This window comes from Bos taurus, chromosome 9 (assembly GCF_002263795.3).
Source record: "Bos taurus isolate L1 Dominette 01449 registration number 42190680 breed Hereford chromosome 9, ARS-UCD2.0, whole genome shotgun sequence".
Lineage (NCBI taxonomy): Eukaryota > Metazoa > Chordata > Mammalia > Artiodactyla > Bovidae > Bos > Bos taurus.
Window position 1 is genome coordinate 98,627,281 of NC_037336.1, and position 27,646 is coordinate 98,654,926.

Here is a 27,646-nt window from a genome sequence, read left to right on the forward strand (position 1 = left end):
TTTAAGATTTTGTAGTATTTTGAACAATTATCTAATTTAGAGCTATTTCTATCAATGTTTGACATCAGCGTATGCTCTTATCATTTAACAAAAGGATTGCAGAGGTTTTGTTCTTTTAACAGAGTTTAAATGGGGTGAAGTAGGGAAACAGTGGTTCCATGGAAAGTGGGATTAACTTCTAAAGCAACCCGAGTGTGGCACATTCCTCAAGGCAATTTATTCACAGCTTTAATAACTTTATCTGTGGCTATTATAATCGTTTTTATAATAAAAATACTATTATATTATACTAATACAAAGGTCCGTCTAGTCAAGGCTATGGTTTTTCCAGTAGTCATGTATGGATGTGAGAGTTGGACTGTGAAGAAAGCTGAGCACCAAAGAATTGATGCTTTTGAACTGTGGTGTTGGAGAAGACTCTTGAGAGTCCCTTGGACTGAAAGGAGATCCAACCAGTCCATTCTGAAGGAGATCAGTCCTGGGTGTTCACTGGAAGGACTAATGCTGAAGCTGAAAGTCCAATACTTTGACCACCTCATTCGAAGAGTTGACTCATTGGAAGAGACCCCGATGCTGGGAGGGATTGGGGGCAGGAGGAGAAGGGGACGTCAGAGGATGAGATGGCTGGATGGCATCACTCACTCGATGGACATGAGTTTGGGTAAACTCCGGGAGTTAGTGATGGACAGGGAGGCCTGGCATGCTGCGATTCATGGGGTCGCAAAGAGTCAGACACGACTGAGCGACTGAACTGAACTGAATACTAATATTATACTATACTAATATTATAAATGTTATAGAATATTATATATTATAGTATTATGCTATACTAATACTATAAATGCTATTAGTATTTTATAATAGTATTATAATAATAGCTTTCTGTCTCATCTGGTGCCTGTTTAAGCAGATTCCATTTTGCTTAGCTATGTAGATATCAGTGACATTAACCTACAGCTGAATTCAGAAGGAAAAAATTTAAGGGAAATATGATGGTTTCAGTTTTCAGTGTGTTGCATAGATGATGCTTATGAACGTCAAGGTGGAAACAGCCACTACCCAAGCAGAATGCATATCCTAGGGATACTTATGAGAGATCTGAGCTGGAAAGATGGCCACCTGCATGGCTCTGTTGATGAATGCAGTCACCCACGGAAAACAAAGAAATGAAGAGAAAATGTTCAGTGAGGAGACCCTGGAGACCCCAGCGTTTAACTCCGTAGGGGAGAGCTGGTGCTCATAAAAGGTGCTGGAGCCAGTTTCCTGACCGTCTGCACTAAAGGGAGAGAACAGTGGAGGTGATGTGGACCTCAGCTTTGGAAGGAGCAAAGGAGTGTCTCCTCCCCATGGGAGACAGGATACAGGGGGGAGAGGGGACTTCATATTATCGAGGAAACTGAAGTGGAAGACTTTAGACCAAAACCTGATTGAGGATGGGGCATCAGAGAACCGTGTGACCGTCAGATTCATGAGACTGCTGTCAAGAAAAAAGGGGAAGAGAATGAAGAGGAACAGAAACCCAAGGCTATGTTTTTAGGGAAATATTTATAAATGCTTGGAGATGCAATCATTCATGTAGAGCTGAGCTAGATGAGAAGTATTAAAAAAATCTAAAATGCAAATTAGAGCCTGATGGTTTGAGAAAATCAAAGTTGAGTCTGACTGCTTCAAAGAGTCCTCCAAAAACATCATCTGCACACCCTGCCTTCTCCCCAGCACACATGCACACACACAAAAGTATGCACTCTCACATGGGCACACGCACATACATGCACATGTGCACGCACACAGTAATACTTTACAATAATCTGAGACCCAGGACTGGCACCATTGCCATATTTGCTCCCCTCGGCAGTCCAGTTTATTTTAGTCAATTTTACTTAGGACACCATCGTCCAAGAACAAAACCACCTATTATTTAAGGTTCTGCTGTTACTAAACAGCACTGCAACTTTACAATATTCAATCGACTTGCTTTCAACTTTTCCTGGTTTAATTAAATCCTTCAACACTCCATATAAAAACAATGATCATTTCTATCTGCCGCACCTATAGCATTTGGTTCCCCGTGAGGAGCTTTGAAATACCCACTAGCATTCCACTAACACAACTGTGCAAATGAATCTTCCCAATTTCATTCAAAATTAGCACTAAAAGAACAGGGCTCAGGGCACAAGTGTGAAGGGACAGTCATAGGGCTTGGTGGTGTAGGGTGAGCTCACTGAGTGAGGCCTAACCCTCCCTGGGGAAGTTAGGGCTGCAACCCTTTGGGTCTAAGCATAACGCTGGAAAGGCATTATACAGGCTCCCAGCCCCGAGTGGCAGCTCAAACTCTGGAAATCCACCCACAGCGGGTGCAGGGCTTCCCAGATGGCTCGGTGATAACCCGCCTGCCAATGCAGAAGATGCAGGTTCAGTCTCAGGGTTGAGAAGATCCCCTGGGCCAAGAAATGGCAACCTACTCCAGTATTTTTGCCTGGGAAATCCCATGGACAGAGGAGTCTGGTGGACTTCAGTCCATTGGATTGCAAGAGTCAGACATGACTTAGCAACTACACGACAACACCAGCATCAGCCAGCCAGCCCTAAAACAGTAGGAAACGAGCAGGAGGCCATGGGCTGATCTACGTGGATATCAGAGTCCTTACAAGGAGGCCTGGGTGCAGGGAGAAGCCCAATCACAGATCAAAACGGCTGTAATTCCACACCTGTACAGCTCAAGCAGGCAACGTGCTGTCTACATGTTCCTGGGGAGGTCACACTGGCACCATCTTAAACAACTCTTTCATTGCTCATCTTTACTAATAAATTAGCTTCCTATGTGCCTAAGAACGGGTCACAAGAATTACCATCCCTTCCCACCAGAAAGAATATATATGGCTTCCCTAGTGAATCCGATGGTAAAGAATATGCCTGCAATGCAGGAGTTGTGGGTTCCATCCCTAGGTTGGAAAGGTCTTCGGGAGAAGGGAATGGCTACCCACCCCAGTATTCTTGCCTGGAGAACTCCAGGGGCAAGGGAGCCTGGTGGGCTAGAGTCCATTAGGTTGCAGAGTCAGATACAGTTGAATGACTAACATGTACACACACGCATATTGTTCGGTTAGCTGCGCCAGGACCACCCACCCTGCCCTCCTTCCTCTCACAGCAGACTCAGTGCTCTGTGCAATTATCGAAAGCCAGCCCCTCAAGTTGCACTGAAACTCCTGCCCTCTCACCTACCCAAGAATTTCATTTCTATGATTCAGTTTTCTGCTGCGTTTGCCACGTTCTCAGTCTTAATAGTAATAGTTAAAATGAACTATTAACCAAATGCCAGATACCATCCTAAGGGCTTATCTGGATTATTTGATTTAATTCTCACAACATCCCTAAGAAGTAAGGCTCATTATTATCCCCATTTTTGAGAAAGGCAAATTTAGGCTGAGAGATGGGCACCACCCGTCACAAGACTGAGTGTGCTGCCAGGGTATAGGAGATGGACTGTATGTCAATAAGGAGAAAGTCTGAACAAAAGTTTTGCACCAAAAAAAAAAAAAAAAAAACTTCTATAAGCACCATCTTTTGCAAGTTCACAAATGAAGAAGAAGTAGAATTAACAGCAGTCCTAAAATTGCTGAGGCATTTGTCCAGTCTGCCCTAGAGAGAAAAATTTGAACCACTAAGAATGAGCACTCTGCGAAAACAGATATTGACTTCAGATAAATAAGGACACACTTGTAAATGTTAACATTTATAAATTACTAGGTCCAGACTGCATGCATCCCAAGTAATTAAGAGAATTGACTCTAACACTTTAAATGTTACTTTTGAAAAATCGCATAGACTTGAAGTAATATCAGCATGCCATAGATAAAGTTACCAATTATTGAGCTCAAAAAGGAAAAATAAATGAGAGTGTAATATTACTGGGATAATTTGACTTAATCTATAGACATCTTGCCTTAAATAATTACCAATTAACTTTTGCTAAAAAAAAATTTAATAAGTATGGTACATGCATATCATATGAAAATAGAAGTAAAATAAGAGTATTAAAAGTGTATTAAAATATCAAGAATAAAAATTTGTACCTGATTGAGAAAGTAGTTGCTGAGTGCCCGCCGTGCTCCAGGCTGCATTCTGGGCATGATGTGGGCCAAGGAGAAGTCCAGGAGGAATGAAACAGAGTCTCTGCCTTCAGGAAGCTTCTAGTCTGGTGAGGGAAGTGGGCGGAGGGGCCGAGTTTGCATTCTTTACACTGACTTCACTGTGTTTCTTTTAGAATTTTTACTGGAGTATAGTTGGTTTACCCTGTTGTGTCAGTTTCTGCTGTACAGCAGGCTGAATCATTTATACATACACATATATGCCCTCTTTTTTAGATTCTTTTCCCATTTAGGTCATTACAGACTACTGAATAGAATTCTCTGTGCTGTACAAAGCGTCCTTATTGTGGTTAGTCACTTTGTCATGTCTGATTCTTTGCTTTTGGACTGTATCCCACCAGGCTCCTCTGTCCATGGAATTTTCCAGGCAAGAATACTGGAGTGGGTTGCCATTTCCTTCTCCAGGGGATCCTCCCAACCCAGGGATCGAATCTGCATCTCTTGTGTCTCCTGCATTGTAGGTGGACTCTTGACCCGCTGAGCCACTGGGGAAGGCCCCAGTCGTCTTATTAATTAAGAAGGCACTGTTAGTTAATTCACAGATAACTATTAACCTGTAATTAATAGATATCTATTATCTACTAATAGATAATAGGTAGGTTCTTATAGTTATTTATTTTATACTTGGTAGGTTGTGTCCATGTCCTGCCTATTGACTTTACACCCAGGCCCTCATGTACGTTTGCAAGAAGGCCAAGGTGGGTAAGCCAGCTAGCACCAGAGATGAAGCACCTGTCCCAAAGAAGCACTAGCCCAGAACTTGGGTCTGCTCATCAGAATGATACAACCAGCCAGAGACTATAAGAAAGAGAGGCAGTCCCACTGCTGGGCATACACACTGAGGAAACCAGAATTGAAAGAGACACGTGTACCCCAATGTTCATCACAGCACTGTTTATAATAGCCAGGACATGGAAGCAACCTAGATGTCCATCAGCAGATGAATGGATAAGAAAGCTGTGGTACATATACACAATGGAGTATTACTCAGCCATTAAAAAAATACATTTGAATCAATTCTAATGAGGTGGGTGAAACTGGAGCCTATTATACAGAGTGAAGTAAGCCAGAAAGAAAAACACCAATACAGTATACTAACGCATATATATGGAATTTAGAAAGATGGTAATGACAATCCTGTATGCGAGACAGCAAAAGAGACACAGATGGATAGAACAGTCTTTTGGACTCTGTGGGAGAGGGAGGGGGCGGGGGATGATTTGGGAGAATGGCATTAAAACATGTATAATATCATATAAAAAAATAAGTAATAAAAAAAAGAATGAGAGGCAGGTACAGTGAAGCTAATAAAATATACTCAAATTGGAGAAACTAATTTCAGCTTAGAAAAACAGCACACTAATGAAGATTCTTTTAAATTAACATTTAGGTTCATAAGAGGCTGCAATTGTGAAAAAACACACTGAACATCAAAGCGAGCATGAGTATAAAATTTAAAAATATAAGCAAAAGGAATGCTTTTTAAATATATATATATATATATATAGAGAGAGAGAGAGAGAGAGAGAATTGGTTACTGTTTCTAATGTGTGTAACAGTTTAAAAGAAAATGAATTTTTTTAAGCTGCCCCTAAATGGTTTCAACATAAGCCCATGTCTACCCCAGAATCTGACTAGTTCTCCTAGTAATAAATTAAGTGAAAGCTCATAGGACATGTGTAACCAAAGAGTAGGCTAAGTGCCTGAGCCCAGAGGATGATTGCTTTTATTGAAGTATAGTTGATTTACCATGTCGTGTTCAGCAAAGTGATTCAGTTATAAGTACGTGCGTGTATCCCTGTGTCCTCCAGGAGGACCTTGCTGTTTGTTCTATATATAGAGGTTTATATCTGTTATCCCAAACTCCTGATTTACCCCTCCCCCACCCCATCTCCCACTTGGTAACCATGGCTTGTTGCGTATGACTGTGGGTCACAGGGTCATTTCTGTTTTGTAAATAAGTTCATTTATATCATATTTTAGGTTCTACATATAAGTGATACCATATATTTCTCTTGCTCTGCCCGACTTACTTCCTTAATATGATAACTTCTAGGTCCATCTACGTTGCTGAAATAACAATTGTTGTTCAGTCACTAAGCCGTATCCAACTCTTTGAGACTCCATGGACTGAAGCATGCCAGGCTTCCCGGTCCTTCACCATCTCCCAGAATCTGCTCAAACTCATGTCCATTGAGTCGTGTCCATCCCACCATCTCATCCTCTGTCACCCACTTCTCCTCCTGCCTTCTATCTTTCTCAGCATCAGAGTCTTTTCCATTGAGTTGGCTCTTCACATCAGGTGGCCAAAGTGTTGGAGCTTCAGCTTCAGCATCAGTCCTTCCAATGAATATTCAGGGTTGATCTCCTTTAAGATTGACTGGTTTGACCTCCTTGCAGTCTTCTCCAAAACCACAGTTCAAAAGCATCAACTCTTCAGTGCTCAGCTTTCTTTATGGTCCAACTCTCATATTGTACATGACTACAGGAAAAACCATAGCTTTGACCAGACGGACCTTTGTTGGCAATGTAATGTCTCAGCGTTTTAATACGCTAAGTTTGTCATAGCTTTTCCTCCAAGGAGCAAGCATCTATTAATTTCATGGCTGCAGTGATTTTGGAGCCCAAGAAAATAAAGTCTGTCACTGTTTCCATTCTTTCCCCATCTATTTGCCATGAAGTGATGGGACCAGGTGCCACAATCTTAGTTTTTGAATGTTGAATTTTAAGTCAGCTTTTCACTCTCCTCTTTCACTTTCATCAATAGGCTCTCTAGCTCCTCTTCACTTTCTGCCATAAGGATGGTATCATCTGCATATTTGAGGTTATTGATATTTCTCCTGGCAATCTTGATTCTAGCTTGTGCTTCATCAAGCCTGGCATTTTGCATGATGTACTCTGCATATAAGTTAAATAAGCAGGGTGACAATATACAGCCTTGATGTATTCTTTTCCCAATTTTGAACCAGTCAGTTGCGCCATGCCCAGTTCTAACTGTTGCTTCTTGACCTGCATACAGGTTTCTCAAGATGCGAGTAAAGTGGTCTGGTATTCCCATCTTTTTAAGAATTTTCCACAGTTTGTTGTGATCCACATAGTCAAGCTAAATAAAGCATATGGGCCATGGAATCTATTTTTTTCATTCTGCATACCTTGAAATTTAATATCTATTCATGCATTTTGAAACTTTTAAGCACTGTCTGAAATAAGTTCTCCTAATGGCTAATTCATTTTCTTCCTGGAATGTAAACAAGGGGAAAGGAGATTACTTATTCTGAGAAAGTTGACTCTTCATTTGGTATTTTGTTTATTAAAATGTTAAATCTCACTATACTAAAAGTGCTAAATTTTACATCTCAACCCCCTTTTTAAACACAAATTCTTCTGCTTCTCGGAGCACTCAGATTTCACCTCACAGTTTGCTTGCCAGAATCATCATTTTATGATCTATTAAGGAATCATCTGTGGACTTTATCCCAGATTTTAGGTTTAAGTTGCTAAAGCCTCAGCACCAGTACCTTGTTAATAGTCAAATACCATGGTTTTTCTTTTTAATTAATTTCGTGACTTTTTGTGTGTGGAGGGCTTCCCTGATAGCTCAGTTGGTAAAGAATCCGCCTGCAATGGAGGAAACCCCGCTTCGATTCCTGGGTTGGGAAGATCTGCTGGAGAAGGGATAGGCTGCCCACTCCAATATTCTTGGGCTTCCCTGGTGGCTCAGCTGGTAAAGAATCCGCCTGCAATGTGGGAGACCTGGGTTCGATCCCTGGGTTGGGAAGATCCCCTAGAGAAGGGAAAGGCTTACCCACTCCAGTATTCTGGCCTGGAGAATTCCACGGACTGGATAGTCCGTGGGGTCTCAAAGAGTCGGACACGACTGAGTGACCTTCACTTTCACCTTTGTGTATGGACCATTTTCAAAGTCTTTATTTAATTTGTTACAATACTGCTTCTGTTTTATGTTTTGATTTTTTTGGTCGGGAGGCATGTGGATCTTAGCTCCCTGACTAGGGATTGAATCTGCACCCCTGCATTGGAAGGTGAAGTCTTAACCACAGGACCGAAAGGGAAGTCCCCAATTTCATGACTTATTCTTTAAAAGGTGTAGCTGTTATGTTAGTTTCAGATGTATTACACAGTGGTTTGACATTTGCATACATTATGCAGTGATCATCAGGAGAAGTCTAGCAGCCATCTGTCCCTATACAAAGTTATTATAATCTTACTGACCATATTCCTTAGGCTGTATATTATACACTCAGGCTTATTTATTTTGTAATTGGAGGTTTTCACCTCTTAACCCCTTTACCTGTTTCACCCGCCCATCCAAGCCCTTCTTTCTGATAATCATCCGTTTGTTCTCTGTATCTATGAGTCTGTTTTGTCTGTTTTCATTTTGGCTATTGTTTGTTTTATTTTTTAGGTTCCACATGTACCTGAGATCATATGGTATCTGTCCTTCTCTATCTATCTTATTTAACTTGTAATACCCCCTAGATCCATCCATGTTGTCACAAGTGCCAAGACTTCATTTTTTTCTTACGTCTGAGCATTATTCCACTGTATACATACATATATATGTATGTATACACATATATATACCACATCTTGTTACTTCCATATCTTTGCTATTATAAATAATACTGCAATGAGCATTAAAGTACATATATATTTTCAAGTTAATATTTTTGTTTTCCTTGGTTGAATATCCAGAGGTTAAATTGGTGGGTCATATGCCAGTTCTATGTTTAATTTTTTGAGGAAACTCCATATTGTTTTCCATAGCAGATACATCAGTTTACATTCCTACTAACAGTGCGTGAGGGCTCCTTTTTCCCCACCTCTTCATCAGTACTCTTTAGCTGTTGTCTTTTTGGTGATAACTATTCTGACAGATGTGAGGTGATACCTCATTGTGGTTTTGATTTGCATTTGCCTGATGATTGAGCACTTTTTCATCTGTCTGTTGGCCGTTTATATTTCTTTGGGAAAATGTCTATTCAAGTCTTCTGCCTATTTTTAATCAAGTTTATTTTTGGAGTTTTTGTGTTGCATACATTTCTCTGTATATTTTGGATATTAACCCCTTACTGAATATATTGTTTGCAAATATCGTCTCCCATTCAGTAAGCTACCGTTTTGTTTTTTTGATAGTTTTCTTCACTGTGCAAAAGTCTTGTTTGATGTAGTCCTATTTATTTAGTTTTGCTTTTGCTTTCCTTGCCTTAGGAGACAGATCAATCTATACATGCACATACTGGTAAGCCTGTGGCAAGCAGCATACTGCCTATGGTTTCTTCTAGGAGTTTTTTGGTTTCAGGTTTTATATTTAAGTCTTTAACCCATTTTGAGCTTATTCTGTATATGGTGTCAGAAAGTAGTTCAGTTTAATTTTTTTTCCATGTAGCTCTCCCGTTTTCCTAACACCGTTAATTGAGGAAGCTGTCTTTTCCCCATCGTATAGTCTTATCTCCTTTGTGTAGATTAATTAACCATATAAGCGTAGGCTCCTTTCTGGGCTCTCCATTCTTTCCTGTGGTCTGCGTGTCTGCCTTTTTGTACCAGTGCCATATTGTTTTGATTACTGTAGTATAGTCTGTAGTACAGTTTGAAATCAGAGGGCATAATACCTCCGACTTTGTTCTTCTTTCTCAATATTGTTTTGGTCGTTTGGGGTCTTTTATATTTCCATACAAAGCATTTAATAACTAATTTTTAACTTCTCCATAGCAACACAGATAACTGTGTTCTTTATATGAGGAAATTAATACTAGTTCTCCTGTGCATCAGCCACAAGTATTCGTGGAGTACTTAGGAGAATCTACATGTCTGCTTGTTGTTGCTGGGAAAACCAAAGACGTATTCACCTTAAAAACTCCCTAAAACATGACTGGAGAAATAAAGAAAGGATACAGGATGGCGTATAACTGAATGCTAAATTGCCACAAGTAGATTAAGATTTCTAGGAGAAAAAGCCCCACACCCTAACTTATCGTATCCTTAAGTTGTCAGAAGAAGCTTCCTGGGGTACCTCTGCTTTAAATTAGACTCGTCACTCCAAATACCACTCCAAAGGTGGTATTTGGAGAGAGAAGGAACACCCCTTTGTCAGGAAAAGTAGTCCATGAGAGAAGTCCGGGAAGCAGTCAGGAACGTGGTAGGTAATTAGGGGGAGGGGAGGAAAAGATTCTGTAACATGTAGACACCGCTGAAAAGACCCATGCAAAGACAAGAGTCTCCCCCCAGCCCAGGAAATGGAGCCCCCAGGCAAGGGCTGCCATGGTTGCTCCCATGGCTGCTGGCAAAGGGGGTTGAGGAAACCAGCGTGAGCAAACCAGAAGCAGACCCAAAAACATGGGGCAGATTCTCTTCTGCCCACAGCTCTGTCCATAAGTTGCTTCTCCACAGTTGCCTCTTGCTGCTTTTTTAATCCCTTTCCCTCAGCGCCTAACCTTTGTCATGTCCCATTAACGGCTCAGTCATACCAGTGAACGTGCTCACAGCACAAAGGGAGTCATAGCCCGTGGCGTTTTCTTACCCTTCCGCCTGACCCTGCTCAGGGTTTCCTGACCACACCCTCAGAAAGCAGCAGGCAGTCAGCTCCTGTACAAAATGCAGAAGAGTCAGCCTACTGTTAGGACCACATTTTTGCATGCCTTTTACCCCCTGACACTCTTCGACACAGATTTATTAGCTGTTCGCAGGTCATGACAACTATGAATCCTTTTCAATTTAATCTGTTCAACTCAGTAAAAAACGTGACTTCAGAAAGTTTAGCTAGAAGAGACTAGTAATCCTTGACTCACTTCATCTGTCCACAGGACTGGCATTCAACTGCATGACTCAATTACCCTCCTTTATAATTGTTTTTTTGTATTTTTTTTTAAATTTCTGCATCCTCTTCCCTGCTTAAAACTACCCACACCTATTTTTTTCTGTACTCCTTAGATCAATCTAAAGATTGGAGTGTTGGCAGAAGAGAACAAAGAGGAGAGAAAAAAATAGACATAGCCAGACTTACTCACGTCCTTAAGAGGACTTGGGAGAAATTTGTCTCTTAACAAGTGAAACAAGCTCTCTGCCCTTGCCACAGTTCTTGCTCAGAGGAACCTGTACCAAGAGGCGGGGAGGGGTGAAATGACCCCCTATTTCTCTAGCACATTGTCATGTCCCCCTGTACCCTTGGCAGATATACCATTGGTCAGTCATAGTCCCTTACCATGAGATGGGGTCCTTTCAGAATCATTTGACAATTGTCAGAGTTGGCCATAGAATGAAACCCATTCTCCCTCTCTAAGCTAAGTAAGACCTTATACATGCAGGGGCCTTCCACTGGCTACAAGACTGGCCGCAGCCCAGCCCAAGGACGCTGAGAGCAAGTCTTCAGTCCATTCTGTTGGAGGTGGCATACAAGCTGGTGTTACATAATGCTGCGTGTTTGTGTGCTCAGTCACTTTAGCCATGTCCGATTCTTTGCCATCCCATGGACCGTAGCTCGCCAGGCTCCTCTGTCCATGGGATGCTCCAGGCAGGAATACTGGGGTGGGTTGCCATGCCCTCCTCCAGGGGATCTTCCCGACCCAGGGATCGAACCCGCGTCTCCTGCATCTCCTACATCGCAGGCAGATTCTTTACCACTGAGCCGCCTCCAATAAAATGCTGCACATGCAGGCGGTTCCTGTGCGGTATGCACTGAAACGGAAAGCGAATTATTTGGAACAAATGGGATAAACTCTCTCCTGTGCAGACTTCTGGAAGCCGGACACTTCCTTGCCCAGACTCATGCGTGGTGGCTCTGCTCTCACAGGCAACCTCTGCTAATCGAGGCTGCATTCGACACACACACAGGCCCATGAGAAGGGCGTGCCCCAAGGTTAGGTGACTAAGCATAGGCCAGTGCAGCCGTCCTCCTGGGAACCTTTGAAAAATATTTAAGAAATATAAAGGACACATCTTAATAATAGAGAATTGTGTGAGAGTGAAAGCGGTGGGTTGAAGATGAAAGCAGAATTCTGAAGTGGCAAACATGGGGTGGGAAGCAAGTTAGTAGGAGAGAGAAACCGTAAGTTGCACTTTTCATTCAGAAAGACTTCACCATCCGAGGAACATCTCAACAGAAGTGAAAGTGAAAGTCACTCAGTCCGACTCTTTGCCACCCCATGGACTGTACAGTCCATGGAATTCTCCAGGCCAGAATACTGGAGTTGGGTAGCTTTTCCCTTCTCCAGGGGATCTTCTCAGCCCAGGGATCAAACCCAAGTCTCCCACATTGCAGGTGGATTCTTTACCAGCTGAGCCACCAGGGCTCAGATGTTAGAGTCTGCCCTGCGGTGTGGGAGACCCAGGTTTGATCGCTGGGTCGGTAAGATCCCCTGGAGAATGAAATGACAAACCGCTCCAGTGTTGTTGCCTGGAAAATCCCATGGACAGAGGAGCCTGGTGGGCTACAGTCCATGGGGTCACAATGGAATCATATTCATTCAAATGGAAATGTTCCCTAAATAATTGGACACTGGATTCTGGGACTCAATTTTTTTCATGCTTGGTAGGAAATAATGGATTTAAAAGTCTTGGTTTGTAGAGTTTCCCTGGAGTTGTTAATGGAGGAGATGGTCCATAGGATGCCATGAGCGAGGGGGGAAGTGAAGTCTAGGGTTCAGCCGTGAGTGACACCAGTATTTAAGGGACAGGGAGCACAGAGGGGACCAAGAAGACACAGCCAGAGACGTAGGAGAGGAACCAGGTGAGTTTGCTCTATGGACGCCAAGTGAAAAATGTGTTTAAAGAAGGAGGGGATGGTCAAAATTTTCTCCTGGAGGCAAAATAAGATAAAGACTGAAAAACGTCCATTGACGTGAGCAACAATTCTTGCTCTTGGGGACAGCAGTTTTCATAGAAAGGGAGGACAGAAGCAAGATTACAATGTGGAAAGAAAGTGAGCTGTGGAAGAGAGCCAGTGTAGGCAACTCCTTCAAAAAACTAGCCTGAGAAGAGGATACAGTGGGGTCAAGGCTTGGTAAAGCTTTAGGTACAGGGAGACATTTGTTCCTTGTTTTAGAATGAAAAGATTTTACCAAGTTAAAATGAAAAAGATAACAGTTCCACAAAACTGAATAAACAGAAGAGAAAGGAAATAATCTATCGGATGACACCCATGAGGAGGCGGGAGGCCAGGGCTACAGGTACATGTTAATAATTGGAAGATGTTGCCTGAGGTTAGAAAGGGCTCACCTGTTCCATTTCAACAGGAGGGAAGTGGGTGGAATGGATGTTTCTGGCATGATCTGAGCATTTTAGAAGCGCTACGTTTCCCGTTGCTCTGTAATATACCGAACACCTATATTTTCCCTTTTACAGGTTATATTCTATGATAATCTTAAAGCGTATAAGAGTACCTTCCATCAATAGAGCATAATATAACCTACTGGTGACCGAGGCTCAATTAAAATAATTTCCTAATTCCCCTACTGTACATTGCTGCCTTCCCTGAAGACACATTATAGCCATAAGATATTGTACGAGTAAGAGAGGGTAGTTTTTGTGATTGGACAATTGGTGCCTCAAGAGTATGATTCTCTTACTTCTATAGTATGAAATGTCTACTCCCAAATTCTTTGAGACGCTTCTTCTTCGAGAAGGGGTTTCCTTACTGCCATCCCATTCTGTTTGTCCTCTGGGTCAGCATCCATAAAGCAGCAAGGAAAGAGAAGCCTAAAAGTCAGTGTTGACCCCAGCCAAAGAGAAATTATCAGCGATATTGTTCACTTCCTCTTGTTTTTAGTTTTTCAGAATTTCTTGACTATCCTCCAAGGGGATCCTTAACATGGACAGTTTCCTTTTAAAATTCTGCCCTTGGCAAGCCAACTTAAAGTTTGGTTTGGTATTTTATTAATGTCAAATATTGCTTATAAGGGAAGGGCTTTAGGAAAATCTGCAAACTTTCTGTTTTCCCAAAGGTTGCTTGTTATAGCACTGGTCTCAAACATTTATTTATCTACAAATATTTGTAACTCTGCCTATATCAGGACAATAATGGCTAAAAGATACTTTGAAACTATGATGGAATATAGCATGCAGCGTGAGTGCGTGCTCAGTCGCTCAGTCATGTCCAACTCACGTGACCCAGTGGACTGTAGCCGCCAGGCTCCTCTGTCCGTGGGATTTCCTTCTCCAACACCACACAGCGTTTGTCGCTCAGTTGTGTCCAACTTTGGGACCGCATGGACTGTAGCCCGCCAGCTCCTCCGTACATGGGATTCTCCAGGCAGGAATACCGGAGTGGGTTGCCGTGCCCTCCTCCAGGAGAGAAGGGGAGACCAGCACACAGAGCACTTTACAAATGCTGGGCTTGAGGACATCCCAGTGGCATCGCTATTACTCTCCCGTCTACCAAAGCACATTTTAATTTTTTCAAATTTTTGTTCAAATCAAAATGTAGTTAACCATGCCTGCCCACTCCCCCCCCCCAACTTTCTTAAAGTCACTGCCCTTCTCCATTCCTCCTGGCTCCATGGTGAGTGCACCCTCTTCCAGGTACTCTTAGTTATCCATCATTGTGATTTATTTATGTCCATTTATGCTTTTCTAGCTTCCCTCCCCTCTTGAAAATTAATCTTTGTGACAGAAATAGCTAAGTTGAACCTCGTCTATGTATTCCTAAGCATAGACGTTTCTTGAGCACTCTGTAAATATTTGCTGCTGACTGGTTGAAGAAGATTGAGAATTCCATGGATGCAAATGAAGTTCATCTTGTTCTCCAACTAGACTGATTGGTAGCATGGCTGTGTTACACAAGATTTTGAGTCTTTGGCCACCCTCAGGTGAGTCAAGGGTCATGATCAATTGAAAATGTCTACTTTAGCGACTGTGAGCATGATGAGAGCTTGCAAACCTGTGCATAATATTTGCCGGCTGCCTTTGAGGAAGTATTGAATGATTGGTGGATTATAGATAAAAGGGATTGAGGATTCAGTAATGTGTAGACTTTTCCTTTAATTAGTCAGCATGATGAATTTCATCAGCCTTGAATATATGATAAGTGTTTGTTTTGTCAGTTGATTGGTGAGTTTTTGCTGGGGGAGGAGTAAGTCTTCATCTCTTTAGTCTGATTTTCTCATTTTTGGTCACATGATTGTTTTATAAAGTTATATTCAGACTCCATGTATCCTAGTTTACAGCAGTTTTATTTTTTTGATAGCTATAATCTTGCATAAATGGATTTCTGTCTAGTGAATATTTTCTGTAGAAACATTTTCTACCAGTGTAGCTACTTTGACCAGATGAATTGGAGAGGAAAAACCTAACTTTTTTTGTCTTTTGTCTTTTGCTTGAGCTAAATAAAAATGCTCAACTTTGGTTGAGAACAAATGTAAGGCCATCAGTAACATTATTCAAAACCCAATGTTCTTTTTAGAGAAAGTAAGTTGGACTGGTCTCTTTGTCATCCCAGTTACTGTCTCAAAAGCCACATTTCTGTTCTCATAAGATAGTTCCTATGAAAAGAAATTGAAGCACCATAAATTACATTAGTGTAAGGTCACAAATTAATCACTTTATAACCTATTTTCCCTTGAAAACTCTTTCTTTGTAGCAATTCTGTCACAAAATTGCTCACACTATTTAATAGGTCATTCCTGCGTGTTTTTCTCTGGACTCTGAGCCAAGTCATTAGGAACAGACTGTAGTTGCCAGCTACCATGGTCCCGTTTGACATCAGTGAGAAGGTGCTTTATTTATATCAATATTTGTCAGTGTTGTTTATTCATGCCACAGGATACGTGCATTTTACATGCTGCCAAAATCCCTTGGGCCTTTCCTTGACCACTTATATAAAGGATACGTATTAAGTACAGCTGCAGACGGCGGGTATGTACCAAACCTGTTTGTAAGATTGCAATTGCACTTCCTTTTTGGTTACCCAGACTAATATCAGAAGTTAATTTTATTCTACAATTGAATTTATGACCAAAAATCTTCACATTCCTACTATTAATATACAAGAATGTACTGTATTTTAAATGATACAGACTTACCATGTGTCCTCTTTTATTCCAGTGTACTACATAGAGAAATAGGTATTTGTTTAGGAAAATGTTTCAGCAGGTGAATTTGATGTAAGAGAGTAAGTAAATAATTAAATTTGATCAACTCCAGAATGCAAAACTCACGTCTTGCGTAGAGACAAATACGATGTTAGTTTGATTGAATCTACTGCTTATAACAGTATCACTTTCAGGGGGAAGAATTTAAACACCAGGGCAGAACAGAATTTAGATCTAGTTTCTGTGAGAGGAAATCTTTGTCAAGTGCTGGCATAATGAAGGAAGAAGTGATTGGACATAGACTCTCTCTGCTGTCATTTCGGTCTTGACAAGTCTTTTCATCCCAGGGTACCACTGGACATCTTAAGAGGAAACACCTTCAACACCCACCTTCAAGGATTTTCAGTCCTAATTCTTATACTGTGAATAATTCTTCTTTGAGTTCGATTGACTTTAATCTGAGTTTTTCTCAGTTTTATAGAATATGTAGACTTCACAGAAAATCCCTCATGTAGAAACCTTCCCCAAAATGTTGTCTTTCTGTATTTCTACCAGTCTTTCTTCTTTGTCCTTTATACGTCCCTTAACTCATCTCCCTGGTGGCTCAGATGGTAAAGCATCTGCCTACAACGCAGGAGACCTAGGTTCAGTCCCTGGGTTGGGAAGATCTCCTGGAGAAGGAAATGGCAACCCACTCCAGTATTCTTGGCTGGAAACTCCCATGAATGGAGGAGCCTATTAGGCTACAGTCCACGGGGTCGCAAGGACTCGGACACGACTGAGCGACTTCCCTTGACTCATCTCGCTTCAACGCCACGTTTGCTGTGTCATCGCTGAGCGACTTCCCTTGACTCATCTCACGTCAACGCCACGTTTGCTGTGTCGTCGCTGAGCGACTTCCCTTGACTCATCTCACGTCAACGCCACATTTGCTGTGTCATCGCTGGTAGGATTGCTTTTTGTTTCTTCCAAGAAAGAGAGTTTCACGAAGGCACAGATAGTGTTTGTGTCTGTACCCCTGACAACTGACCTCATGGTCAGCACAGCATGCTACCTCACTTTGGTCATTTCCGACTCTTGGAGACCCTATGGACGGTAGCTCCTCCGTCCATGGGATGCTCCAGGCAAGAATACTGGAGTGGGTTGCCAAGCCCTCCTCCAAGGGATGTTCCCAACCCAGGGATCGAACCTGAGTCTCTTATCTCTACCTGCACTGGCATGCAGGTTCTAGCGCCATCTGGGAAGTTCAGCACAGAGCATGTGATAAATATGTTTATTAAGTGAGTTGAAAGAAAGCTTTTCAAATTTTCAGATCCAAATCTCATCATCTAGATAAATTACTTTAAATAAGGCACTATTAAAAAAATATTTTCCTCATCTATAAAATGAGGCTAATAATATCTTCTCTCTGGGTTTCTGTGATGACCAAATAAAATAATGGTTGAGATGCAAAAGATATTGTTATTTTTTTAGCCTTCATCTAAGGGAAGTTCTGTCAAAATGTTGTTCCAGCATCTGACTGGTATACAACTGTGCATTCTGTTGGCATTCAACAGATACTTACTGCCTGCTGGAATAAGTCTTCCTCTTTTTATTATAATCTTCTTAAGGCACTTGCCTGCTGTCTTAGATTCAGGAACTGTCTTTATAAGAGGGCTCCAAGATCTATATTTCAGCATCTGATCACTAACCTCTCCCCAGAATCCTGTGTAAAAATTATCTGTCAAAATTACAAGCAAGAATCCCTAGTTGGACAGCTTGCTTCTTCTACCTGCTAAAATTAAATGTCTCTCCCATCATTAAATGTTTCTCCCATCAACTCTTCATCCTTTTTACCATTATGAGATGGAATGCACACAGTGTAATGGTCATCACTGTCTTCCCATTTTTATACTCACATCCACAAACGCACTTAAACACATACACACACACACACACACACACATGTGAGACAGTGGTGGTTCCAATTTGACTATTAATAAATTAGGAACTTTTGCTAGGCTTTTGTCTGGCAGTAGGATACTGATAGGATTGGAGAGAGCTGTCTGCAGGGAGGAACCGTTAGAGGAAGATTTGGGTGATGGTGGAGTTGTAGTAAGTGAGATACTCAAGGGAAAAGGAAGCTGTGATGGGAAGAGGGACTTTTTTTTGAAGAGTGAAGATACTTTTTCAGAAATGGAGGAAAACTTTGGCTCTTCAAGTTACAAACACTCTACCACCCTCCTCCTGAAGTCTTCCATAAAATCCGTAAATTAAATATTTAATTCTTCTTTTGGAATTTAATTTGGAGTCTGTAAGTAAAGACAGAATGAGATCAGGGTGACCAACGAGGCCGGGTCAAACACCTCAGGTTGCCTTTCTGTCAAAACCCATCCCTTTCCTGTCCTGTGAAGTGCTTACCAGAACATCTATGATCCCACCCCTCTTCTCTGGCTCTATCCTGTCACTAGAATAATGCTCCTAACCTGGCCTCTAGTCTGTATTCTCTGTTCGATTTAAATTCAAAGTCCTAAACACCTCCTTTTCTTTTTTGCTTATGTTTTGATTTTAGGCACCGACAAGATCTGGCCTTTTTAGATGTAAAAACCATACAGTCCAGAGCTCCATGTTCATTTATCCAAGGTTTCCTTCCATGCAGTCTTGGGGGGTGGTGCCACCTAGGGCGTCCAGGGCACCAACCAACACCAACCAGCAGTCCTGCTCTGAACCCCAGCCATGCCCCTGCCGAGTGGGTGACCTTAAGCAGGCTGCTGCCCTCAGATACACCAGTGCTAGACAAGTCCTCTCCTTAGTCGTCTCCTTTGGTTCCTTTCTCATGTAAGCATTTGTGTTCCGGAAAGATCTCTCATGGCATCTATTTGAAATCTGACGAAAGTTAGATTACTTTTTAATGTTCTCTAATTGCTCATGAAAGGCAACTTAAAAATGTCTTTGATGTATCCGTCTGCCACCCATTATTCAACTCTTAGTGGAAATTACATAAGAAATTGATGTTTAATATTTTTAAACGTGTTTTCTAGTCATCAAAGAGATTTTACGTACCATGTATATTTCACTAACTCAATCAAGAAAGAAAAAAGATGACAGAGCTAGTGCTGAACCAATATATTACAAAAGTTTCACTTAAGTTTATATGTTCTCATTGGGGGAAATCAATAAACTATCCAACTGGACAGTTATATTCTTGATACAGGCTCATTTTATCTTCTTGAGCCTTTATTAGATTTACACATGAAGGAAACCAGAGAGGATTATAGGTTAGAATACAAAGCAAAACAAAAATAATCTTTACCATCATTACAATGTTTAACAACAACAACAAAGTGTGTGTGTGTGTGTACGCAATGTACAGGTGATCCATGATCATTTGGCTTGCACCATGCGGGAATGACACGTCCAGGGCTCCAGGCACCTCCCTCCTGTGGCTCCCGGCCAGACGTGGCTTGCGAAGAGAGGCTCTTGGGCGAGGTAAGGCCCAAAGAGAGACCAGCCCGTGGTCAGAACACCAGGGTAGTCAGGGGGTCACCCCCAGAATTGGTCAGATTTGGGGAAAGAGCTGGGAATCACTGTAAACTTGGTTTGAGTGGCTGAGCAGCCTGAGTTGAGGTGGCTGTTGGTTTGAGTTGGCTGAGCAGCCTGAGTTGACGTGGCTGTTTATGTTTTTTGAAATAGAGTGAGGGGAGGAACCAGCAACCAGCCAGGAATCAGAAAGCAGATCAGTGTGTGGGTGGAAGTTAGAGACCACACTTGGACCCAGAGATGGGGGTAGGGGCACAGAGGAGCAGGAAGCATGTATCCTCAGGTGGCGGTCAGCCCCTTTAGAATTTCCAGCATTCACGTCCGCTTGCGGGACGGGGCGGGAAAAGGAGTCCGGGGAGCTGCGAGAGCGGAGCTGACTGGAAAACAGCAACGTTACTGCCTAATTGGTTTATCCAAGTTTTATAGAGATTTAAAAAATTTTTTTACCAATTATGTTAGCCAGAGCTCCAAAAAAGATTTTGACTCATCTTCGAGCTATAATTTGTGACTGTTTTCACCCAAACAACAAAAGAAGTAAATCAAAATCAGAAAACCTAATTACGTTCACTCACAGCCACAGGTCTCTTCTCCTGCTTTATGAGATCTACTGAGTCAAAATTTCATCTTCCTTCTCCTCACGGCATTTTTAGGTAAAAGAGAATCATCTCATGATTTTCAATAAAGCTAATCACTAACATATATCATCAGCATAATTATTCTATTTATTAATGCCATTGTGTATACGTGCATGCTAAGTAGCTTCAGTCGTGTCCGATTCTTTGCAACCCTATGGACTGTGGCCTGCCAGGCTACTCTGTCCATGGAGATTCTCCAGGAAAGAGCACTGGAGTGGGTAGCCATTCCCTTCTCCAGGGAATCTTCCTGATCCAAGAAACAAACTCGGATCTCCTGCATTGCAGGCGGCCTCTTCACCATTGGAGTCACCAGGGAAGCCCCGCTGAGTCAGTGATACCATTCAACCATCTCATCCTCTGTTGACCCCTTCTCCTCCCGCCTTCAGTCTTTCCCAGCATCACAGTCTTTTCCAATGAGTCGGTTCTTTGCATCAGGTGGCCAAAATATCAGAGCTTCAGCATCAGCCCTTCCAAAGACTATTCAGGGTTGATTTCCTTTAGGATTGACTGGTTTGATCTCCTTGCAGTCCAAGGGACTCTCAAGAGTCTTCTCCAACACCACAGTTCAAAAGCCTCGATCTTTAGCACTTAGCCTGAGCTGTGGTCCAACTCTCACATTGCACATGACTACTGGAAAGACCGTAGCTTTGACTATATGGACCTTTTCAACAAAGTGATGTCTCTGCTTCTTAGTATATTGTCTAGGTTTGTCATAGGTTTCCTTCCAAGGAGCAAGTGCTGTAATGGCTGTAGTCACTGTCCACAGTGATTTTGGAGCCCAGGAAAATAAATTCTGTCACTGTTTCTTTTAAATTACTTAATAAAGCAACATTTTTTTCCCATGCATTCCTCAGTATTTTTCAGATGCATTTGGAAAGTACCACTTGGTAACTTGTAGATTGTAATCATTCTAGCATTTTCCTCTTGACTTATAGGGCTCAATTATCTTTTTTCATATGAAATGTCTGTTTTAATAAAAAAACAACAACAAAGAAATAGTATTTTTAGCATCAGACACAGAAGGGAGATGTGATAATATCAAATTTTCCTGTGATTTAGCAAACATTTACAAATAAGGAAAGTTAGAATTGTTCATTCAATATGTTTTGGCCTCAATAGATTCAGTTAATAAAGTAACTGTAGAAAAATTAAATATGGATAAGCCACAGCACCTTTAGAATACTTAACAGATTACTGAGTTGTATCATTTATTGCAAGAAATGTTTTCAGACAGCAAGCAGGAAAAAAAAAATCTTTCTCATTTTACTCCAGAAGATGATGTCTCTAAATATTACAGGGAATTACTTCCTTTGTGTTCAAATGAGTTCAGAGACTAAACTAACATTTAATGTGCTTCAATCATGAATTGCAAATTACAGTTGAAATGAGCATTGTTTTGTTGATAGTTTATTCTGAAAACCATTGTCTTTTTCCCTACTGATACAGCGCATACTTGATTAAGTGGGGTGTTTTGGTTGTCTTTTCATAACCAGCCAATATTTGTCTGAGTAGGTGACTTAACCCAGGAAAACCAGCCCCAGTCCTGACCGCGTGCTGACCTTCTCTGTGCTGAGGTGTGGCTGCCCCTTACACAGCGTATCTGTGGTTGGTGCCACTGGTTGCACTCTGTGTTGAGAAGCCAAGGCCCTATTATTAAGCAGATGGCCCTACCACCCAAGTCTCATCCAGCCCCACAGCTGGCTGTAGCTGTCACTGCCACACACAGTCACTGTGAGGACCTCAGTTCCACGAGGAAAGGGAATCAGCGTGCGCCTGGCACCAAGATGCGCCTTCAGCAGGAGTCTGCCAAAGCTGGTGAATGTTCTTGTAGACCCTGGGCACCCACAATTAACTTGTTAGGTGATTTTCTTTTAAATTATGCTTTTAGGCTTATCAAAAAAAAAAATTAACCAAGTTTAAAGATCCTATTGGCTATATTCAACAATCTAGAAATTGGACGATGTCCCATCTACCTAGAACCTATACAAAAGGAAAGCCTTTGTAGGCAGAAGGGCACAGGAAAAGGTCTCTAACAAAGCCTTGATTGTTCCAGGGAAGATCACCTTCCTCTGGGGGATGTTAGGGGTCTCTGGGGCAGATTACCTCACCCGTGCTGGCCAGGCAGTTCTTGGTTGACTGGCTAAAGGTAATATTCCTGAGAGAAGTGGAAACTACAGTTAGGTTATGTACTAAGAGGCTTAGCACAAGTGACTCCATTTGGGGCTGCTTTTCCTCTTTTAACAATCCCCGCCTTTTGATCACATTTCTCGGTTAAGCTCCTCCATAGAAAATTTAAATTCTGTAACTGATTTTCAGTATGCTATTCACAGAAGAGGGAAATGGCAACTCACTCCGGTGTTCTGGCCTGGAGAATCCCATGGGATGAGGAGCCTGGTGGGCTACAGTCCATGGGGTTGCAGAGTCGGACACGACTGAGCGACTAACACACACACATTCACAGGTCATGATGGTTTTTTGTTGAATCTCTGTGGTGTTCCCAGGCCATGATTTCAGGCTCACAATATTTCCACTGGTAAATTTCCTCATTCCCTTTTGGCATAGCAGTCATAGGGAGATCATTACCTTGATGGTTAGTAAACATGCAAACATGCATGTAAACCTTTGAGAGGATACCGTGCACCAGGAAACTACTCTGACTGTAAGCACTGTGATCCCCACTATTGGGAGCACACACCAGACCCATGGAACCCAAGACCCAAACCAATCAAACCAAAGAAGTCAGGCCAAGGCCCCCTTGAAGGAGTCGTCTTGTTAGCCGGATGCCTTGCTCAGTGATTTTATGTAACTGAGTTTCAACTTCCCCAGAAGTGTTAACTCAGGTGTAATGGGTGGTGTTGGCCACACACAGACTCCTCTTTGCTCAGCTAAAAGACAAGGGCCACCCTGTTATCAGGAACGACTTTGTCCAGAGAATCTAAGGACTTTTGTTGAGCAGCTGTTGTCTTAGCAGCGGATTCTGCAGTCTTTTTAAGAGTTCAGGAGAAGTGCCTCGATCATATTCTCATTTACATCATCAGAGGAAGAAAACCCCGAATCATGAATGCCTCCTAGTCATTCCCATCGTTCAGTTGCTCAGTTGTGTCAGACTCTTTGCAAACTCCTGGTGGGTCCTGTCTAAATCAGTGATGGAAATTGAGGCAAGTTAATCAACGAGGTATCTTTAGTTCATTTGTGAACAGTTAAGGGCACGGTTAGATAAACCTAAAGAGGCACTATCTGGTTATGCACCAGCTGTCTAGGCATTCAGAGGCCCCAGGAGAGTGATAACCACTACACACAGAGATGAACCTTGTCAGGAGGAAATTCCACTCCCGCCAAGGAGGTACTACAGTGGATTTGTTCACAGGGATTGTTGCCTGTTCAGGCTGGGGTCCATTAAGTTTTCAACCTATTCTGAAAATAGACCTCCTAGCCTGAAAGGGTTGTTCTAAATACCTTGCAAAGATGGGTGCTGCTGGTGAGATCCTTTTGTGATTGGGAGGCTTATCTGATTTGGAGAATCCTAAGAACGTGAAATTAAAAGACACTTACTCCTTGGAAGGAAAGTTATGGCCAACTTAGACAGCATATTAAAAAGCAGAGACATTACTTTGCCAGCAAAGGTGCATCTAGTCAAGGCTATGGTTTTTCCAGTGGTCATGTATGGATGTGAGAGTTGGACTGTGAAGAAAGCTGAGTGCCAAAGAATTGATGCTTTTGAACTGTGGTGTTGGAGAAGACTCTTGAGAGTCCCTTGGACTGCAAGGAGATCCAACCAGTCCATCCTAAAGGAAATCAGTCCTTAATATTCTTTGGAAGGACTGATGCTGAAGCTGAAACTCCAATACTCTGGCCACCTGATGCGAAGAACCGACTCATTGGAAAAGACCCTGATGCTCTGAAAGATTGAGAGCAGGAGGAGAAGGGGACGACAGAGGATGAGATGGTTGGATGGCATCACTGCCTCAACGGACATGGGTTTGAGTAAACTCTAGGAATTGGTGACAGACAGGGAGGCCTGGCGTGCTGTGATTCATGGGGTCGCAAAGAGTCGGACACGACTGAGTGACTGAACTGAACTGAAGAACATGAGGGTACACATGTGTGAATTGAGGATAGTAATTGGAAATGCCCTTTTTTATTTCTACAGCATGAGGCATCAACAGACAAGATTAGATCAGTGTTAGGAAACGAGGTAGTTTGTGAATCTGGACACAGTGTCACAAAAGAGGACATTATTATCGCACAGGCCTGGGGCATACCTTCATCAGACAGGGCTAGTTATATAGAAGGATTAAGAACCAGGAAGGTTAAAGATGCAAATTAGGTGGTGAAAGCAGAAGGATCTCGTAGGAGGTTAGTCTGCTTGCAGAGAAGTGTTGAGTCGATTCAGAATTAAGAAGACTTTGGACAGCATGCGGAGCTGTAAATAAATGCCATTTCCTGGGGTCAGATCCGAGGACGCTTCCACTGTTTGCAGCTGTAGCTGTAGCCTTCAGGCAACTGGGGTAAGAGCCACTGAATCAAGCTGGCCGCTCTAACAGGCAGTGGGCCGATGCTTTTTGCCATCTTCTTGTGTGAGCTTTCTCGGGCTTGGTTATCTCTCACACACAAACGAGGTGGAAGGTTTTGAAGAGTTACGTAGCCTGAAGGCAGGTGGTTCTCACAGTGCTTGTCTTAGTCCTATAAATGGCTGCTGCTGTTTATCTTCCCAAGGAAGGGGCACAGGGACTGAAATTTTAGTTAAGTTCACAGAGTGAAGAGGCCAGGAGTGAAGAATTGGGCAGCTAGAGTCTACAGTAACCAACCGGGCTTGGGAAGCCACAAAGCCGTTGCTCCGCTGTGGGCCTAGGACATTCTTGGCTCAGTTTAATTCTTTTACAGAGATAGCTAGATTCCTTCACTGCTTAGATTATGACCGAGGTGATGAACAGCGTCTAGAGATCGTTGTAATTTTTTCTTTTAGGCTTTATATCCTTTTTTCAGTTAACTGTTGCCCCGAGTAAATGGAATCTTTCATGAATGCCTCTGTGGTCACTGAGAACAGGGAGCGATCATCTACATATTGTAAAGCGGTCAGTTTCCCAGGGATTGGAGAGCACTTACACCTCGGTGGAGCACTTACGAGAGATAAGGAGGGGCCTAAGAGGTTGCTCAGATGGTAAAGACGCCGCCTGCTGTGCGGGAAACTCCGGGTTCGATCTCTGGGTTGGGAGTTCCGCTGGAGAAGTCAGTGGCTACCTACTCCAGTGTTCTTGCCTGGAGAATTCCGTGGACAGAGGAGCCTGGTGGGCTACAGTCCATGGGGTTGCAAAGAGTGGGACACGACTGAGCAACTAACGCTTTCAAACACTCTCAGTGAACCCTTAAGGCATAACTGTCCAAGTGTTTACATTGTTCCATGTAAAGGTGAACAGATACAAGCAGGCTGTGTGGAACCTGAAATGGTGTAGGAAGAGAGCTTCCAGACAACATTTAAAATCTTCAGGATTCATCTTGCCTTTGTGTATTTGCAGAGTAGACCGATCAGTGAGGCAGAAGATCCTAGCAATGGCTCTAAAAGTATCAGTTGCTACTTTGTGACTTTTTCTGGTCTGTGAGGGGAGCATGTTAAGGTGGAGGATCTTGGACATCACCCTAAGGGTTACACCATTCTGCTGCCTGTGTCCATTTTGAACTTCACCGAGTCCTGCCAGTCTGCACACAGGTAGATAGGGAATAGGCAACCAGGGGTCCCAGCCCTGGATAATGACTCTAAGTCCTTTTGAAAGCTTTTAGGGATCCTTCTTGGGTTTAGGAAACTCTTTAAACTAGGGCCCTTAATTCTGTCTTTGACCGAGGAGTGAAAGATACCCAAGGAGGATCTCCCGCAACCTCTAGTGGTTTTATCTTAAGAGGCAACTGTTTAATAGTCTCCTTGGCGAAGAAAGGCAGCTCAGATGATTCAGAGAATGTGAGCACTCAGGTAAAGGAGGGTAGAGAGGAACAGTAGGGGGCATGACACGCTCACTGTCTTTCGTTTTAGGGAGTTCCTTTAGTTTTTATTAGCCTATAGTTTTTCACTCCCCTTTTGCAACAAATTTTTCAATGAGGCTATATTTGGAATCTTGAAGAAGCCTTCTGAAAGTCTGTGCATACCAATTAAAATAGGTATGCCACTCTGTTTAACGTGAGAACCCTGGCTTGCAAGAGCCCTTCTTAACCGAACAATCCTGCCTAATGGGAATGTTTCCCATAATGGCCATTATAATTCTAGGTTGTTTTTAGTAAGATTTCACCATTTTTGTAGATGTGAAGCTTCCAAGACCATAGTTCTTAGCCGTAGAATAAGTAGGGGTGCCAGAAGGTGGCACGATTTCTCTGGAGTCAAGGATCCCATTCTTTTTCAGCTAAGTCTTTGGGTTTCTTGGAGCCAGATTAGTTCCTCAAACTGTTGCTGAGTTGGGGGTTGTGTCATATTTAATAGTGTGCTTCATCACATGGAACTTCTCTTGAGGTTGTCTGGTGAAAGTGAAAGTCACTCAGTCATGTCTGACTCTTTGTGAACCCCTGGACTACACAGTCCATGGACTTCTCCAGGCCAAAACACTGGAGTGGGTAGCCTTTCCCTTCTCCAGGAGATCTTCCTAACCCAGGGATCGAACCCAGATCTCCCACAATGCAGGTATATTCCTCACCAGCTGAGCCAGCAGGGAAGCCCAAGAATCCTGGAGTGGGTAGCCTATCCCTTCTCCAGCGGATCTTCCCATGTCAGGAAGAGAACCGCGGTCTCCTGCATTGCAGGTGGATTCTTTACCAACTGAGCTATCAGGGAAACCCAACACCAACTTAGAGTTAGGTGGCGAATGCTCTAATGGCTTTTTAAGTGATCAATCTGTGCCCACCAATATTTTTGCAGGGTTTTTTTTTTTTTTTTTTTTTTTTTTTTGCGGGGGGCAGGTGGCTTTTGAGACTCCCGTCAGCCATAACATTTACCTCATGTGTACCTTACCACGCCAGCAGTAACCAGAGCTGTTACTGTGACCGGCCCAGGGGAGACCCTATGCACACCACCAGCAATGCCCCTGGAACTCGGGACTGGAGAAAGGAGTATACTAGCAGACCTCAACATACGAGGACTCCAGGCTGGGGCCCAACACAATAGGGAACTGCAGGCTGAACTGACAGCAATTCCCAACATGAAATCTGGGGACTGAATCTGAATCTGGGGTTTCCAGTCAAATGGGGAATAGTGGCTTGAACCAAGGACTAGAGCTTGGGTTCCAAGTGGAACTGGCTACTCACTCAAGCTGACCAGCCCCAG

At 42.6% G+C, this 27,646-nt stretch overlaps 1 protein-coding gene across 1 annotated transcript in view; it reads left to right on the plus strand.

Annotated features, from left to right (window-relative positions):
* Window positions 1-27,646, plus strand: part of PACRG (parkin coregulated) — a 529,967-nt gene that overhangs the window by 434,489 nt on the left and 67,832 nt on the right. The window lies entirely within an intron of this gene.